This window comes from Eutrigla gurnardus (genome assembly GCF_963514095.1).
Source record: "Eutrigla gurnardus genome assembly, chromosome: 23".
Lineage (NCBI taxonomy): Eukaryota > Metazoa > Chordata > Actinopteri > Perciformes > Triglidae > Eutrigla > Eutrigla gurnardus.
Genome location: NC_139934.1, coordinates 15,825,124 through 15,840,780, shown reverse-complemented (window position 1 = coordinate 15,840,780; position 15,657 = coordinate 15,825,124). Strand labels below are relative to the sequence as shown.

At 45.0% G+C, this 15,657-nt stretch overlaps 1 protein-coding gene across 2 annotated transcripts in view; it reads right to left on the bottom strand.

Annotated features, from left to right (window-relative positions):
- The window catches only part of LOC311008589 (neuroligin-2-like), a 217,323-nt gene extending 209,274 nt beyond the window's left edge, over window positions 1-8,049 (bottom strand). Inside the window, exon 1 of one of the 2 annotated variants that reach the window (XM_084002315.1) lies at window positions 7,074-8,049. The gene's annotated coding sequence lies outside the window, so the exon portion shown is untranslated. The remainder of the gene's footprint in view (window positions 1-7,073) is intronic. The other variant, XM_084002314.1, reaches the window with a different exon arrangement.
- Between the last annotated feature and the right edge of the window lie 7,608 nt (window positions 8,050-15,657).

Below are 15,657 nucleotides of genomic sequence, written 5' to 3'. Positions count from 1 at the left end.
TGAAGGATGGAGGATACACATGGCGCATCCTTAAATATTAAGAGAAAACAAAAAAGGAAAACGACTTTCGCTAAAAAGGAGAAAAGGTTTGCTAAAGGTTTTGAGGCATTTTCGCTTTTGTGCACAAGAACCTTTTCCTTCCTGTGTGTGTGTGTGTGTGTGTGTGTGTGTGTGTGCTGCAGGTTTGTGCGTGTGCACGTGTGAGTCCCTGTTCATCCTGAGGGGTCGTGTTTTCTTTGCCGATTGTGACAATAACAGCAACGATCATTGCCTGCTTGGCATCATCGAGCGCGAAAGTGTAACGCTGCCATTCTGCTGCTCATTCATCACTGTCGCGCCTCTGCTTCCGTCTATCCGGCACGCACACACACACACACACAAACACACAAATACATCCAGGAACTAGGAAGGGCCTGTCAAGGTAGAGACATCCTAATTCACTATGTAGGCTTATTCTTTTCATTAGCATTTGCCATCACGACAGCTAAAGCCCAGCAGCCTAACAATGCATCAACTGGAGCTAGACGGCATACAGAAGTACTTGAAACACTCCATTTGTTTAGAGGTGGAGGGGCAGGGGCTTAGTTCTCTCAGTTGAGGTTGAAGTGGTGGCGAGCAACTGTACACATGCAACCAACACATCCATCCTTATGGCAGGTAAGGAGGTAGTGACTATGTTGCTAAAGACAGCTCACCCAGAGCTCCTCCAGTCAGTAACCCCTAGGAGATCCACAGCTGTGACTAACTACATCTCTCAGTTTTCTCAGTTTTTGGAGCCAGGTTCTCCTAGTTACTCTCCACCGACTGCAAAACCCAGGGCATGATGGGCTGCCTGGCTGTCGCCTTATCAAAGAGCTGATCGGCTCTTAGTTTTGACAACAAACACCACATTAGGCAGATAATGCTCTCTATGTGTAATTCAGGTTTTTTATCGCCAGATTGTAGGCTGTTAGTCTCACGTTGTGCAATGAAGGTTTAATCTGTTCTTGTGTGGTTGATGATAATAATAATGATAACAATAATAAAGGTTGTTTGTATAGCACTTATCAAAGTGAGCAATTCTAATGTCCTATAAGAGGCAGACATAAAAGAACAAATGATAGAATACAATGACATACACACATATACAAACAAATACAAATCAATCTGAACGCAGGCGCAGACAGCCTACAGATCACATCTAACAAGATGTAATATTTCTGTCACTTCCTGTAAATTCTGTGAAGGCTGCTGGAAACTGTCCGACTGGACCGCAGCTTTTAGTCTCCGCCTCCTGCTGCTGCCGCCTGATCTCGGAGCAGCTCCCTTCCAACGGGCCTATTAGCCGGCAGCTCCAGGCCTTGAACCCAACCACCGCACCCCACCGCCACTTATGTAAATGGTTGGTCATGAAATGGATAAAGGCCCGGGCCTGCACTGTGGGACAGCCACTGAGCTTCCCTCCACTGAGACTATTTTTGCTTGACTGTAGCCCCGGCACACACCAGCACAACAGGCACAACAGTGTGTGTTCTATAACCACCTCATATTTTACAGTGCAGCGGTGATAACACTTCAGCGTGTTGGCCAACACAGCCGCTACTGCTGCCGCCTCCTTCGCCAACATTACCATTCAACTGGTCTTTCTCTAGCTGGTTGTTAGGGCCCCGGCTGACAGCTCATACTTATGTGTGTGCTGGTGTGTCAGCCTAATGCGTGTGCAAGAGCAGGGAAGAGGTAGCATATAGCAGATGTTAAGACCAATAGAGATGGCGGTGTTGTAATGTCGTGGCAATACTCTCTCTCTCTCTCTCTCTCTCTCTCTCTCTCTCTCTCCCTCTCTCTCTCTATTCCTGTTGTACAGTATGCTCCTTCACAGCTTGCTTCTCCGAAACAGCCTCCTGTTTGCTTTTTCACTTTGCTACCGCCGCTCGTTTCAATTTCTGGTGACATCTCGGCTCGCTTGACTTTCCGAGCACATCCTCTCCTCCTCCTCTCTCTGTATGTGTCTTGGGTAAGAGGGCAGGTATATAGTGGCCTGCCTACCTGCCTGTCTTCAGACCTGTTGACCCGCAGCTTGTTTGCGATGCTGAGGGTTTACTATGGAGCCCTCGCAGCGATGTGGCTACCCCTGACCTTGAGATGCTGTCGATACCATAACTCACTCAATTTCTCTGCGTCCCCATCGAAGGCAAAATGTAACTAGGCAGCTTGTGAGAGGAAGATGCGCTGCAGCATTGTGTGTTTGAGAGAGAACACGAGACAGGAATGAATAACACAGGGAGACAAAAAAAAAAAGGTTATTTCATCAACCCATTAATCTCCAAATGTTGCAGTGAGATTTGTGGATAAAATCTCCCGACTATGAAAAGAATCGCAGAGGGGTATTATGGACAAAAAACAAAGCACACAGGTAGAATTCCCATGGCTGCAGAAAAAACAGGGAAAGCACTCAGTTCGCCAGAGGGATCAGCTGCACCGCTCAGAGCAACATGGATTCTGCCTGTCAGTCAATCTGATTGGCCAGTAAGCAGGATGTATTTAATCCCGGCTGTTGCTGACTCCAGCACTGTTGATTCCATCAAATCTGTATCGTGCTTTCTATTCAGGACCCGACTCTGCAACACGGAGCCATGAAATCCCACAGTAGCCTTGCACCTCTATTATGAAGGGAATCACTCACCCAACAGTGGTTTTAATTCTTGCAGGTTCTCTATTGTCAGAGGAAGGAGAGCTGTATCCAACATCCTGCACTGTCCAACTTGAGAGGAGCGATAGCACTTTGGAGCTGGCCAATAGCTGTTCAGGGTGGTTTCTCACTGTCTCTATCTTCCATTGGCTTTTATCTCTTTGAAGAAAAGAGGAGTAAATGTTCATTGATCTTGGCCGGTGGTCGGCCTGGTTCTAGCGGGACGTGGGAGGAGTGGCGATGTGAAGGTTGCCGCTGCCGTTTGCTGGAGACTTGGGAAGCAAATATCAGGTTTTATTTGTTTTCGGGGAGGAGGGGTTCGATCAAAATGTATCAGAGAGCGTTCGACCTTGAGCTAACCTTAATGAGCCCACGGGGGACACTACAGCGGTGTTCGCCTCGGGTTGACTGACGACGTGCAGGTTTGAAGACAAGCGGAGGAAACGGAGGAAGGAATGTTTGGACAGAGCGCAATATAAAGAAAGATAAGTGAAGCAGAGACAAAGAGAGAGGAAGGATGGAGGTGAGACAGGTGAGACATGTGGAGGGATTGTGGGTCCTCAACATTTCTCAACAAAACAATACAATCTTTTACTCTTTTGCTCTTTCTGTAACTCTAAAAGAAAATTGCTGCATTAGCTATGAACTGGAGTAAATAAAAAAATGTTCATGCCTAAGTTTGCTTATTCTGAATGGAATTAAATAGTTGGCCGTAATGATTTCATGTTGAGATTCTGCGAAGCACCAGAGAACACCGTTTGCTGGGATTTATCATGAAGGGGAAAAAGCTGCAGCCTCCGGCATCTCGGGCATCGCAGCAGTAGATACGGTGATGTCAGTTGCTTTTTGATGAATTTTGCAGCCTTCATATACAGACGCAGCGCTCATCCTTCCAAAAAAAGGATGCTGCCATAGCAACGACACACACTCCTTGCACACACAAAAACAACAGCCAAGCTCCCTTTGAAGCAAATGAATGAGTCAGAATCAAATGGATGGAGAAGACAAATGAATATAATGCAATTAACGAGAAATGAAGGCAATAAAGCAGTCGTGCAGAGTGTGTGTACGGTCCTACAAAAGCATACTGTCTTTGGCGGAGGAAGTCCAAAAGTCGTATTCATTCCGTGGGTAGAGCGGTAGCCCATACATGACAACTAACACAGGTGATTACATGAGGCGACTGGTGCTCAAGGCATGAAAGGCATATTCCCATTGTGAACAGCTTGCTGTCAATTACCAAGCCATGTATCCATTTTAGGGCTATTCTGTTTAACCAGCTTCATCTTACACTAGAGAAGCAGAGGGAGGCTAAGGTCCCGTTTACACGAAGGGAAAACGCAGATATTTCCACGCGGTTTGGCCTCTCATTTACACGAAAACCCCGTTGTTATCACAGAAAACGATTATTTCTAAAAACTCCAGCCAAAGTGGAGATTTCTGATAACTGCGGTTATGTGTTGTCGGGTCAACTGGGAGAAACGGGGTTTTAGGTTCTCAAGCATCGCAGGAAGTCGCTCGTGTTATTCGTTGTTGATTCTGAGGATTCTGATTGGCTTGCATGGCTTTATCCTTCTCCCTACACTGCCGCCCATAGGTTTGTTATAGTTATAATGGCGTTCAACCGCGGATTTATGCAGGTTGATGTAAATGACATATTTTCAAAACGATGTGTGCACGATGTTATTCCTGCTACGTGTAAACGTGGCCTGGATTCGGCGGTGGAGGTTATTCGTAAGACAGCGACAGGTACACGGGATGTGTGGAAGCGCTGAACATCCACTCGTAGCCCAACGTAGTCCTTCTGTTAGCTTCTCCATACAGAGTCCTGAGCATACCGATGGCCTTCCCACAGCTCCTAAAGGCAGCCGACCCAGTTACATAAACAAAACACAGGGAAGCTCAGATCACAACACACACAGAGGGAGACTCTCTGCTCAGATTAAATTAATCCACCATATCTTGCTGCCGTATCAAACAGCTACTAACTGTTCTCTTATCTTGCAATATGTATATATTTTTTCGAACTAATTTAAAGTAAAATTACCATTTGCATAATATCTGGGTAAATCTGAGTGGGGTCTGCATTAACATTTATCACAGTCCCTTTAACATCCGACACAATAGCACTACTTTCTGTGCAATCTGAGCCTGTCTGCCTCAAGTAAGTGCACGTACTATGAATTACTCTTAAAAATGAATACAGTATCACAAAACATAATATTGCTATGCGATACAGTGCATCAATATTTTCTTCCAGTCACAATTGCACAGTTGAAAGAAGAAGAAGACATATTCTGACTGTTTGGAATTAAAATCACACCAGCACTCTTGAAAATCCATCTCTGCGCCTTCAAAGCAATTAGTGACACACACAGTTCCCCCCTCTGCTTCTCGTGACACAAGCAAGATATGAGCAACACAGTGCTAATTTCTTATTAATTAATTTCAAGTTTGCTGAACAAACATTTCATTTTCCCAGGATTCATCATGACGAGTCTCTCCAGTCAACATGTCAGCTGCCATAACGCTGGAGACTTTTTACACAGATGACATCTCTCATCTAAAATTAGCAGCAACTGCTGTCACCATCACAGTAAAAACATCCGAGCGCACTGGCTGACCCGCCGCCGCCGATTTATCTGACGTAAAAAAAAAAAAAACTATAATATAAAATGTGTAGTAAAGGGATGGGGCTATTAAAGTACAATCGAGCGGATTGTGATGGCTATTTCAACCCGCCCTGTGACAACCTCAGGCTGCATCTGTTGACTGCTTAGCGACCCGGGGTAGGAGCCATCAATCTACCCGACAACACGCTTCCAACGCTTCAGCCCCATCTACCTCCAGCTCTGCTGCAGCTTGAACAGGATGGATGGCATTGAGCAGCGTTTTCAGGGCTCTCGCATGCATTTGCTTGGGACACACGCAGGAAAATCAAACAAATGCAGGATGCTCACACACACATAGGTAGTGTGTGCAGGCCTCATTGACAAGGCCACCTGGTCTTTGTGTTTTTGTAAGCCACTGACCCAAAAAAAAGAATTAGAATACACCATATTGCACTGCTGCAAAAATGCCCTACGACCCCCCCCCCTCCCCCCCCCCTCCGTTCTCCCATTCTGTGTTCATATTTCTCCCTCTCACACAAATGCTTGCACAAAAACGCAATCACTCTCCACAATGCATTAGTGTCACGTTTATCCGTGTTAAATATCTTCAAAGTTTGTACCGAGCCACCGCGGAGATAAATAACTCCTCTGTGACAACAATCTATTTAGCACAAGGACAGTAGAACATTTTTTCCTTATTTTTTTACCCCCACCTCCATTAAAATGCTTTCTCCCCACAGAGGAGACGTCCCTATCTGCTATATAGGGCACACTAGCTTCCTAAAAGCGAGGAGAGGAGCCGAGCGGAGCTGCCTTCCCCTTCTCATCGCCACAGATAAGAACAGAGGTCTTCTTGTCCCCGCTGAATTCTATCATCTCGCAGGCCCTGCCGATCCGAATGAACCACAACACCAGCCACAGCATATAAATGTGCCCCATTCTTTGTGCTGTGTGTGTGTGCGTCTTGTTGTGTGTGTGTGGGGATGGAGAGGGGGGCATTTAGGGGAATATGTTCTCATGGCCCTGGCGTTTCCTGGGTCTTCTGAGTATAAAGACCCCATGACGATATGCTCATATTAAGTTGAAGGATGATCCGACTGGTGAAGGGGAACCTTTGTGAGCGTCATTTTTAGTCATCTGTCAGCAACAGAGGCCAGTTGGCTTGTAAAATCCCCCATTCCGTTCCACTTCATGTCGCTATTATTCCAGACGATACACAACTGAAGAAGTGCACGAAGATCGTGCAACGACTTGATGCAATCTGAACGAAGCACTTTGATTAATAAACTGCAAATTAGGAGGATGGGGAACAGAGCTCCTGACTGAATAGCAGCCTCTGTTTCTCTCGTTTCAGCAGAGGAGGTCCGAGTCGTTATCCGTGGTACAGAGAGGATATATCTTCACTGTTGTGGGTCACGACTCTCATTAACAGAAGGTTTGACATCACCATACAGTGATTACCCATCCACACCACATTAAAAAACACACACAAAAACATGCTGCATTTGTTGTTTTGGACAACTCCAAATTTTTTTAAACTAAATATGTTAAATGTTAGAAATGGCATATTGGCAACAGACTGAAATATAACAAATGTTTGTAAAGAGGGTAAAAAAAACACATTTTTTCCCCATTTTGCTGATTGTGAGATCTAATTTCTAAACATTTCAGGTGCCAAAGATCCCCCTCAGACACAAACTATTAAAAATACAACTGTAATGCACATTATGAGAACATATCTACGGGGTTGCAGCGAGAAGCATCTTCTCAGTCGAATGAGAAGCTCAGCCTACCTGTTAATTTGTGATCCACGGGAGCTGCTGGGTTGCCAGATTCCCACTGATATTTTTTTCCTGAGCTTTCTCCTCCTCCTCTTCACTAAACCTTCCTCCAGCAGCGGTAAATGTCAGGCGAGCAAAGAGTACTTGCTTATTTAAAAATAATACTAATAATAACAAAAACACCACCTTCAAAAAAAAAGCACTGTTTTCGTTCAATCCATCCGGGCCGGCAGGTGGGACTTCATGACCGGAGACGGTGAATAACGCGGCTCTACTGCATCACACAGCGCAAACAGCGGGATAACGTTCCAGGCAGGCTCGCCTCCGTCCTCCTACGGAAATATATTAATTCATTTCTCGGCTGACAGCCCGGTTTTCCTTCTGGGAGAATGTCTGTGCAATGTGTCGAGGCCTAATACGACAAAAATAACCCCCCAAACAACTTGTGTCTGCGGGTCTCGGCAGATTTGGAGAGCCGGGAAGCGTCACCTGTGCTCACCAATGGTCGCAGCAACTCAGTTTTTTTCTGGGACGTTGTCGATAAATCCTCAATGAATCCCCCTGAAGGACCGCCGAGCACCGGCTCGGGTCACGGTGCAAGCCTCGGTAACGGCGGACACAGACTGCGCGTTATTCGCGTGTGAAAAGATGCTGCCTCCGCTGCCGCTGCCGCTGCTGTGTGGATGCCCGTGACCGCGTTGGCTCGCTGTCGCACGCGCTTGCACGTGCGCACGCTCGTTCCCGGCGTGTGACGCGCGCCGCAGTGTCCTCCCTTTGCAAGCTGGTCGCCTTGGCAACGCTTTCCTCTGACCTCAATATGGTCGCTTTTTCTGCAAAAAAAAAAAGGAATTTGTCGCGTTTACCTCCGTTTCTGTCGCGATGACAGCACTCACTCACTCGGTGGTGGAACTAGGTATTCATCCGCGGAGGATGTCGTGAGGCTGCTCTCCATCTTCTCCCGCAGAGAGATGTGATAAATGAGTACTGAGGAGTTTCATTTTTTTCGGCATCCCTCTCTCCTCTCCTCCGCTCGCCGGGCAGATCTGCATCAGCATGACGTCAGAAGACGTTAAAGGGATACGAGCCCTTTTTTCCCCCCTCATCCATCCCTTCATTCTGCATCTTTCCTTTCCTCTACCCGCTTACCATTCACCCAACCACCTCAAGCATCCATCGATCCTACCTCAGTCACCCCCCCCCCCCCCCCCCCCCCTCCATCTCTTCATCCATCATAGTTTACCCTTTCAAAACAGAGTAATTCTCTATTTGTGCCTCACTAATCCCTGGGAGACTAAACATGTTGGATAAATATCACAGCAGTATTTCCAGTGCCAAGCGGGGTATTAAACAAGCTTTATAGTGATAAAAACATGATATAATATACAATAAGATTAGGATATGCACTCACTAATCAGGGCTACGGGTCCCTTTTGGAATATTATACGACTACTAATTACCGATTTTTCGGGTTGAGTTGCTGACTTTACCACCTTGTACATTTGCTTATTTTATGTTTTACTTTAAGGAATAATAACCATCTAGCACCCAGCATGGCCAAGTCCCCGATCTCATCAGTGCAGATGGTAATGGCTGTGTGGTGGCACCACCTGCTCCTCTGAATGCAGCACAGCCACATGTCTGTCTTATTGCCAGGGTCGCAGCCAAACATCTGCCTCAGTCACTCTCCCACTGCAGAGTCATGTATCTGTAGTTGGTGGGCTGCTGTCTGCCAGGAATGTCAAGTTCTTGGAATAAAAGTCCCCCCCCCATAAAAACAACAAAAAAAATGAATTATTCTCCATCTTTGCTTGTTTTCATGCCGTCATTTAAGCTGAAGTGTAATAAGTGCCACCCCCAGTCATATCCAAACGACGCCCACGTGCTCTCAGGCACGCGTCCAGATCTCATTGTCGAAAAGATTTACTGCTTAACATCCATGTGCCTCAGTTCATTCCCTTCCCTGTAGAAACCCCAGGCAGGGAGACAGGCTGCCTCTCATGTGGGGGGAGCCGGGCCCGTCGTCAATCAGCCAAAACACCATGTCAGCCACGTCGTGCCTTTTTACCTCCGGACACATCCGGCTACCTGAGGGACACAGATGAGAGAGAGAGGTCGCTTTGGGCGTACGATCTCTGCTATCAAGACAAATGGTCTTTGGTGGTGGATGTACATTCCCCCGGTGCTATCGTCAGGCCAAGGTGAGGAAGGAGAGGGCCTGTGTATGTCTTCATGTACGGTTTGATGTCGATGGCCTACATGTGATAGACCCTTGCCAAGCATCAGAGGTAATGGCCCACCAGGGAGACCTGACAGCTGAGACACACACACACACCTGACTGCCTGTCTCACACAACTCCTAGTAGTGTGTCACTGATAGACTGCCTTGATACACGGCAGCAAACACATGTATCACAACTTTTGTGCCCTTTTTTCTCCCTTGACACCAAAAAAACACACATGCCTCACTTCCAGTTGTGATATATGTTGTGTTAAGGGTAAGCTTGCTGCCGTGACAGCTGTGGAGCATTCCTGTGCAGCAACCGCCGCTTCTGACGTCAAAGTGGAAGTGCCTTAAACTTGCATTCTCTCTACTGGCCATTGGGGGGCAACTCCTCTGGTTGCAAAAAGAAGTCTGATTTTTCTTAACTTTCTTAACATTTGCTCACCAGAGGTCAGATGGATCCAGATGGTTGTTGCTTCCAAATGTGGTCACTTCTAGGGGTGGGTAAAAATATCGATACAGCAATATATCGCAATACTTTGCTGCCCAATACAATATTGATTTTTCAACTCCAAAGATTGATTTAAAAAAAAAAAAAAGAGATTCATGTTTACACATTTCAGTTCAGTGTTCAAACAGTGACACAAAAGGAAAAAAATATTTTTATTATTATTATTACTATAATTATTTCATTTATTTATTATTTTGTGCATTGTCACTCAGGGTACTTTATCCCTTTTCAGTTTATTTTCAATATGTATTCCAGTGATTGGAAAAGGCTGTTTTGAATTAAATAGTTTTGACTCAATTTGTCCTCTGATCAATATCATCTTATGTACATATACAGGTACTTGTGTTTTCATCATTATTTATATTGCAATATCGTAATATCGTGATACGGATCGTGACCAAAATATTGTGATATTTGTATATTTGTATTGTGATACACATCCTATCGTGAGGTTCTTGCCAATACTCACCCCTAGTCACTTCTGTTCGCTGGTTGCAAAAATTCCAAGATGGCGATGGCCAAAATGCCGAACACCAGGCTTCAAAACCATAGTGCACAAACCAACGGGTGACATCACCATGACTACGTCCACCTCCTGTATATAGTCTATGGTTTATGTATGTTCATATGCCGTCCGAACACCATTGTAGTAGGTTGAGCTTGATTGCCACAGAGTAAGTGACTCCAAAATGGCCCTCTTATGTGGCCCCAGGGCCCTCGCAGACTCTGGCACCTATCTGTCAGTGGCTTAGAAATCCAACTGTTGGAACAGAACAAAGGAAAGTAATGTGTTACATACATATATATATACATATATATACACACAGATATATATGCTGATACACATGTGCATGCAGCTTTATGCCCTTATGACACATATACATATAGATTTAATATTCCATTAACAACAGGCTGCAACAACTGCTGCTTTCTGAGATATTACAATCAAATAATTTATTTGCTCGGAGTTGTTTGCAATAATATGTCACCGCAATCTCATAAAGCCATTAACCTTTCTGTCGAAGGCACCCAGAGTGTGCAGAAAGCCCATTTTCTCTCCACCTAATTTACTTTTCCTGCAACCTGATCTATCGAGCGTGCCCTCAAATCCTTCCTGTTTGCAGACAGTGAGAGCCCGCGCTGTCAAAGAGAAACAATTAATTCATTGTTTGTATCTCATTTTAAGTTTGGTAAACATTCACCTGCGCACACGTGCATTTATACGTGTCATTGTTAGTCCTCAATGGGAGAAAAGGCCCGCGGAAGATGTGATTCCAAATATAGCCGAGAACAAACTCCAGCTACCGGCTGCCAGGAGCTTTTAATTCACAAAGCTGTTCGGGGGGAAAAGAGACCGGGCTTCAGCACAGTTGGATGCTAGCTTGCCAGGAGAGGGAGAGGAACTGCATGGCACAAAGGCTCTTTTAATGAAAAGTGTTCATTCTCCTCCTGCTCCTGCAGCACTGAGTACCCTTTAAAGTGCTTTACACTCATACAGTAGGACACAGGAAGTTCAGGTATCGGTGCCCTCGTCTTGTTCTCCATGTTCTCACCCTTACACCTTTAAACCTCTATCACATAACACCCTGTCTCAGTTTCTAACACTGATTTACCCTTCCTCACTTCCAACTTCATCACTGGTAATCTTCCCTGACTTCCCTGTAGCTTCACATTTATTCTCCCGTCTCGTTTTCTCGTCTCTCTTTCTCCCTCCCCGCCCACCACGAGGCGTCTGCCCTCCGGGTCGGTACCCGGCGCTCTCCCAACCTCCCTCTCCCCTCCTCTCCCGTTCTTTGCCTCCCGGCATCCTGTTCCCTTTCTCACACATTCACTCATCCACTGGAAGGTTTGGATTCATGTTTGAGCCTTGTGTTTTTAATGTCATTACTTTATTGGAACAGCGTTTCCCGTGGGGTGAAAAGGCAGATATTAGGATGGGGTGGGCTTCAGTGTCAGTGGCGCAAAAAGTGGGTATGTACTATATGTGGCACCTTTTTTTGTTTTTTGGTATTTTCTATATTAAGCTGCTGTTGTGCATTTCTAAATCATATCTGCAATCCCTTAATGTTAAATAACATTTTAGAGGACGAAGATTTCATAGAATGTTTATATCATATAACTATTCATAACTATGGCTGATGTACTTTAAAATAAACCTTTGTTATTTAAAGCCCATACATAATGATGTCCAGCACACTTATTTTTTTTATTTTTTTATTTTTTTGGAGGGGGGGGGGCACAAAACTGTTACTGCATACCCCTCTCTCACACTGGATAGATGCGCCCCTGTTAAGCAATATGTAGTTTGCAGTAAACATAGCTGGTTGTCAGTCCCCAGGAGGGGTGACCCCTTGCTGTAATGTCGTATTGAAATATTGAGCAAACAACAGAATGAAGCATCATGCCTTCCAGATGATCACATATGGTGTTGTTGATATCTTCCTGTTTCTCTAGTCAGATGACTGAATGTGTGCTGATTTGTTTTTTCCCAGGCTATTAACATAAAAAGGGTAGTTAGATGTCACAGAAAGTCGATCTGGATGAGCAGTTTTCTCCTTAACTCTACATGGCAGGAAAGCTGCACTAATCAATATCAATATAATATAATACATTTTAAAAACGCATCAAATGTCTACATGTAATGTAAAACTCTAATTTCCCCCTAAGCTCTAAACAACATTTACATTTTAGTTCATTGTTTTTATTATACAAACAACTCAGCTGTGCTAAAAAAGAAGTCTGCAAATTGCTGCAAAACACGGATGCATTGAATGCTAACGTTTCTACTTTCATACGTAACAAGCATAAAGTCAACAGTGACTTTTGTTGTCACAGGGGACATGAACAGCCGTCTGCTGGGTGAAAGTCCACAGTTTAACAAATAACATAAAAATGTAATAACGCAACATAACTACCATAAATGAATAACAACCACCATAAATGGACTTTCTTGTGTAACATAACAAGCAGTACAACGTTACATAATAAATGAATCCCTGGTTTGCAATAGCAACATGTTTTCCTGACGACTCAGCGGTTTACAACCCACAACTTTACTTTACTGCTTCACTTCCATCACTCTAATCAACAGTGTTTCCAGCAGGAGGCCGATGTTATCTGCAGCGAGCTCTGACCTACTTTACGCTACCTGCCCAGCACAAGACAGCAGAGAGACAGAGTGAGTGGCTGGATGAACATAGAGGAGCATTAAGGTGCTGAAGAGATTTTTCACTGGAGTCTGTGAAGACCAATACAGAGCTAACAGGAAAGTTAATATTTTAGACAGGGCTCCAAATGAACCCATCTGCTAAATCATTAATACGCTCAAGTTCAGGTGAGATCTAATAGTTAATTTAACTGTGAGTGGACCAAATACTGGAGACCCATATCAAAAGTATAATGCTATATGCATAACAGTAGATGCCACATAGATATACATCATCTGAAAGCTTGGAACCTAATTGGAGATGCAGCTCTTTGTGTATAAGGACTCAGAAGTAGCCATTCCCAAGCTCTCTTATAAGTATAACTCATAGATTTTTGTTCGATACCTTTTGTTACACAGATTTGGTCAAGAATTGATAGAAAATATTCCTCCAATTTAGGGTTTGGTACAAGGTTTTTAGATTTCTGCAAGAATTGCATTTTGGGGCTATTGGACAGTGAGGACTTGTTGTGGAATCTGCTCAGAGAGCTCCTCTCTGGGATTATACGGTAGCTGGGGAAACCATCCATCCTCCGAATGCCCTCGGTCTTTAGTTTGTGGTTGTAAAGTTTCATGAGGATGTGATTATCCAAGTTGGCGACAGGTCATTTTATACAGTGAAGTCAAGTTATATAAAAAAAGACCTCACTATGTAAAATGACTATGTGGACTAACATCATCAGACATGAACACAACTGGGCTGATGGGATCCACAAGAGTCTGAGAAAGAGGGGGATTATGGGTACCATAGACTTTATAGAAGTGGTGGACATCATCGTGATGTCACCCATCACGATGATGTCCACCAGCTTTGTTTTGAAGCCTCGGGTTCAGCATTTGGGCCGTTGCAAATCTGTGATTTTTGGAATCAGTGAACTTTGGACAGTGGAGAAGCAACAGGTGGATCTGACGAACGCAAGAGGCAGCAACCTTACCGGATCTGGATCCATCCGGATTCTGGTGTGGAGCTGTTAAGTCAGCTTTATAATTCAGGGGTGTGTTAAAGTCATCTTAGTAGCTAACTAAGCAATATGACTTATTGTTACAACCAGATGAGTCACCCATTGTGTTCAGTAGAGAGAATGCAAATTTAAGTCACTGTTGCATTGGCTTGACTTTTTAGAAGTGGAGGTTGCTGCCTGGTGGGTACCCATACAACCCATTTTCATTCTCAGATTCTGAGGTAAGAAGTCAAGGGACCCATTACAAAATGACAATGCTAGTTTTTCCTTCACCTAACCGGAGCATTTATTCAGCCCTCTTCCTGACGAGCATGATGTGGTTGGTACCAATGGATGACTTTGGCAGCCAACATTAGCATGCACCCCAATCACAGGTCAAACCAGAGGACCAAATTACACTGATGATGAACATCCCAGTGAAACAACACACTCCTTTCCCACCTCCAACTAATCTCTCCCAATGGATTCCCAGTGGTTTCTTTACCTCCACTGCCATGTCTCAGTGTTTCTGTGATAGTTTCGGTTTACTATCCCCCCCCCCCCCCCCCCCCCCCCACACACACACCCTTCTCCCTCTCTCTCGTCTCTGCTTTGAGGTCAAAACAAAACCAAAACTGAACACAGTTTGTTCATTCTTCTCCTTCTCCTCCTCTCTCACCTCAGCAAGCATGTGACCTGGTGGGGTTGGTGGTGTTTGCCTCACCATGTTCTCGGCCTGTCTTCCATTTCCCACGCTCGCTCAGAACTCCCTCTCTCTCTGCCGTGCACGGCTACCACTGCTCTCCTCCATCCCTCCCTGCTTGTTTTCCTACATCTCTGCTCCTCAGCAAGCTTCCAGCCCCTTGGGTCGCAGATTGCATCCTTGTTCTCTGATCTGTAGCAGCGGGGAGCCTGCCAGATTAATGCTAAACTTGTGTTGGTTCCCATCGTATGACACCCACACCCCCCCACTCTTTCCGTCTGTATAACACAGCACACCCCGAGCACACACAAACACACATACGCGCCCCATTAGCTAGAGTGGCATCTGCTTTTAATTGTACCCATCTGAGCACTGGCGAGGGCCCATGAATCGGCCGGCGCTAATTGCAGCGCCACATGTCCCATTGATGCCGGCTGCCACAGTGAGCTATAAAGAAAGAGACCTGCACAGTGTGACTTTGCATGTTTCATTACTTCCTCTGCCCCACATCTTTGGTGCATGGTCTTATGATCATATATGTACATGTAGTAGTAGTTATTATCATTAATAGGGTCACATGACGTGCCTGTATGTCAGCCTGCCCCTGTATGTGTGTGTGTGTGTGTGTGTGTGGGGTCCTACTGAGAGATAAATATATTATTTATGTTAAGTATGTAAACTCACATGAAGGGGAATGAGCTCATTTAGTCACAGCTAACATCCTTAACCAAAATGTATTCTCACTGTAGGACTTCAAATGGGAAACAAATAACAGTTTTCCTCAAATCTTAGGATCTTTTCAGCACTGTAAAGTTATCACACCCTAGAAAAGGGAATGCTGACGGCCTTCCAAGCCCTGTCGTCGTCTGATACATCATCTGAAGTAAAGTTTGTTTCTGTGGTTTTGCCACCCTTTTTATCGGTTATGCTAATGTTGCACTCAATCTGACAAACTCAAGCAGCGGAGCGTCACCCCCGAGCAGCAACCTTACTGGATCTGGATCCATCTGGTTTC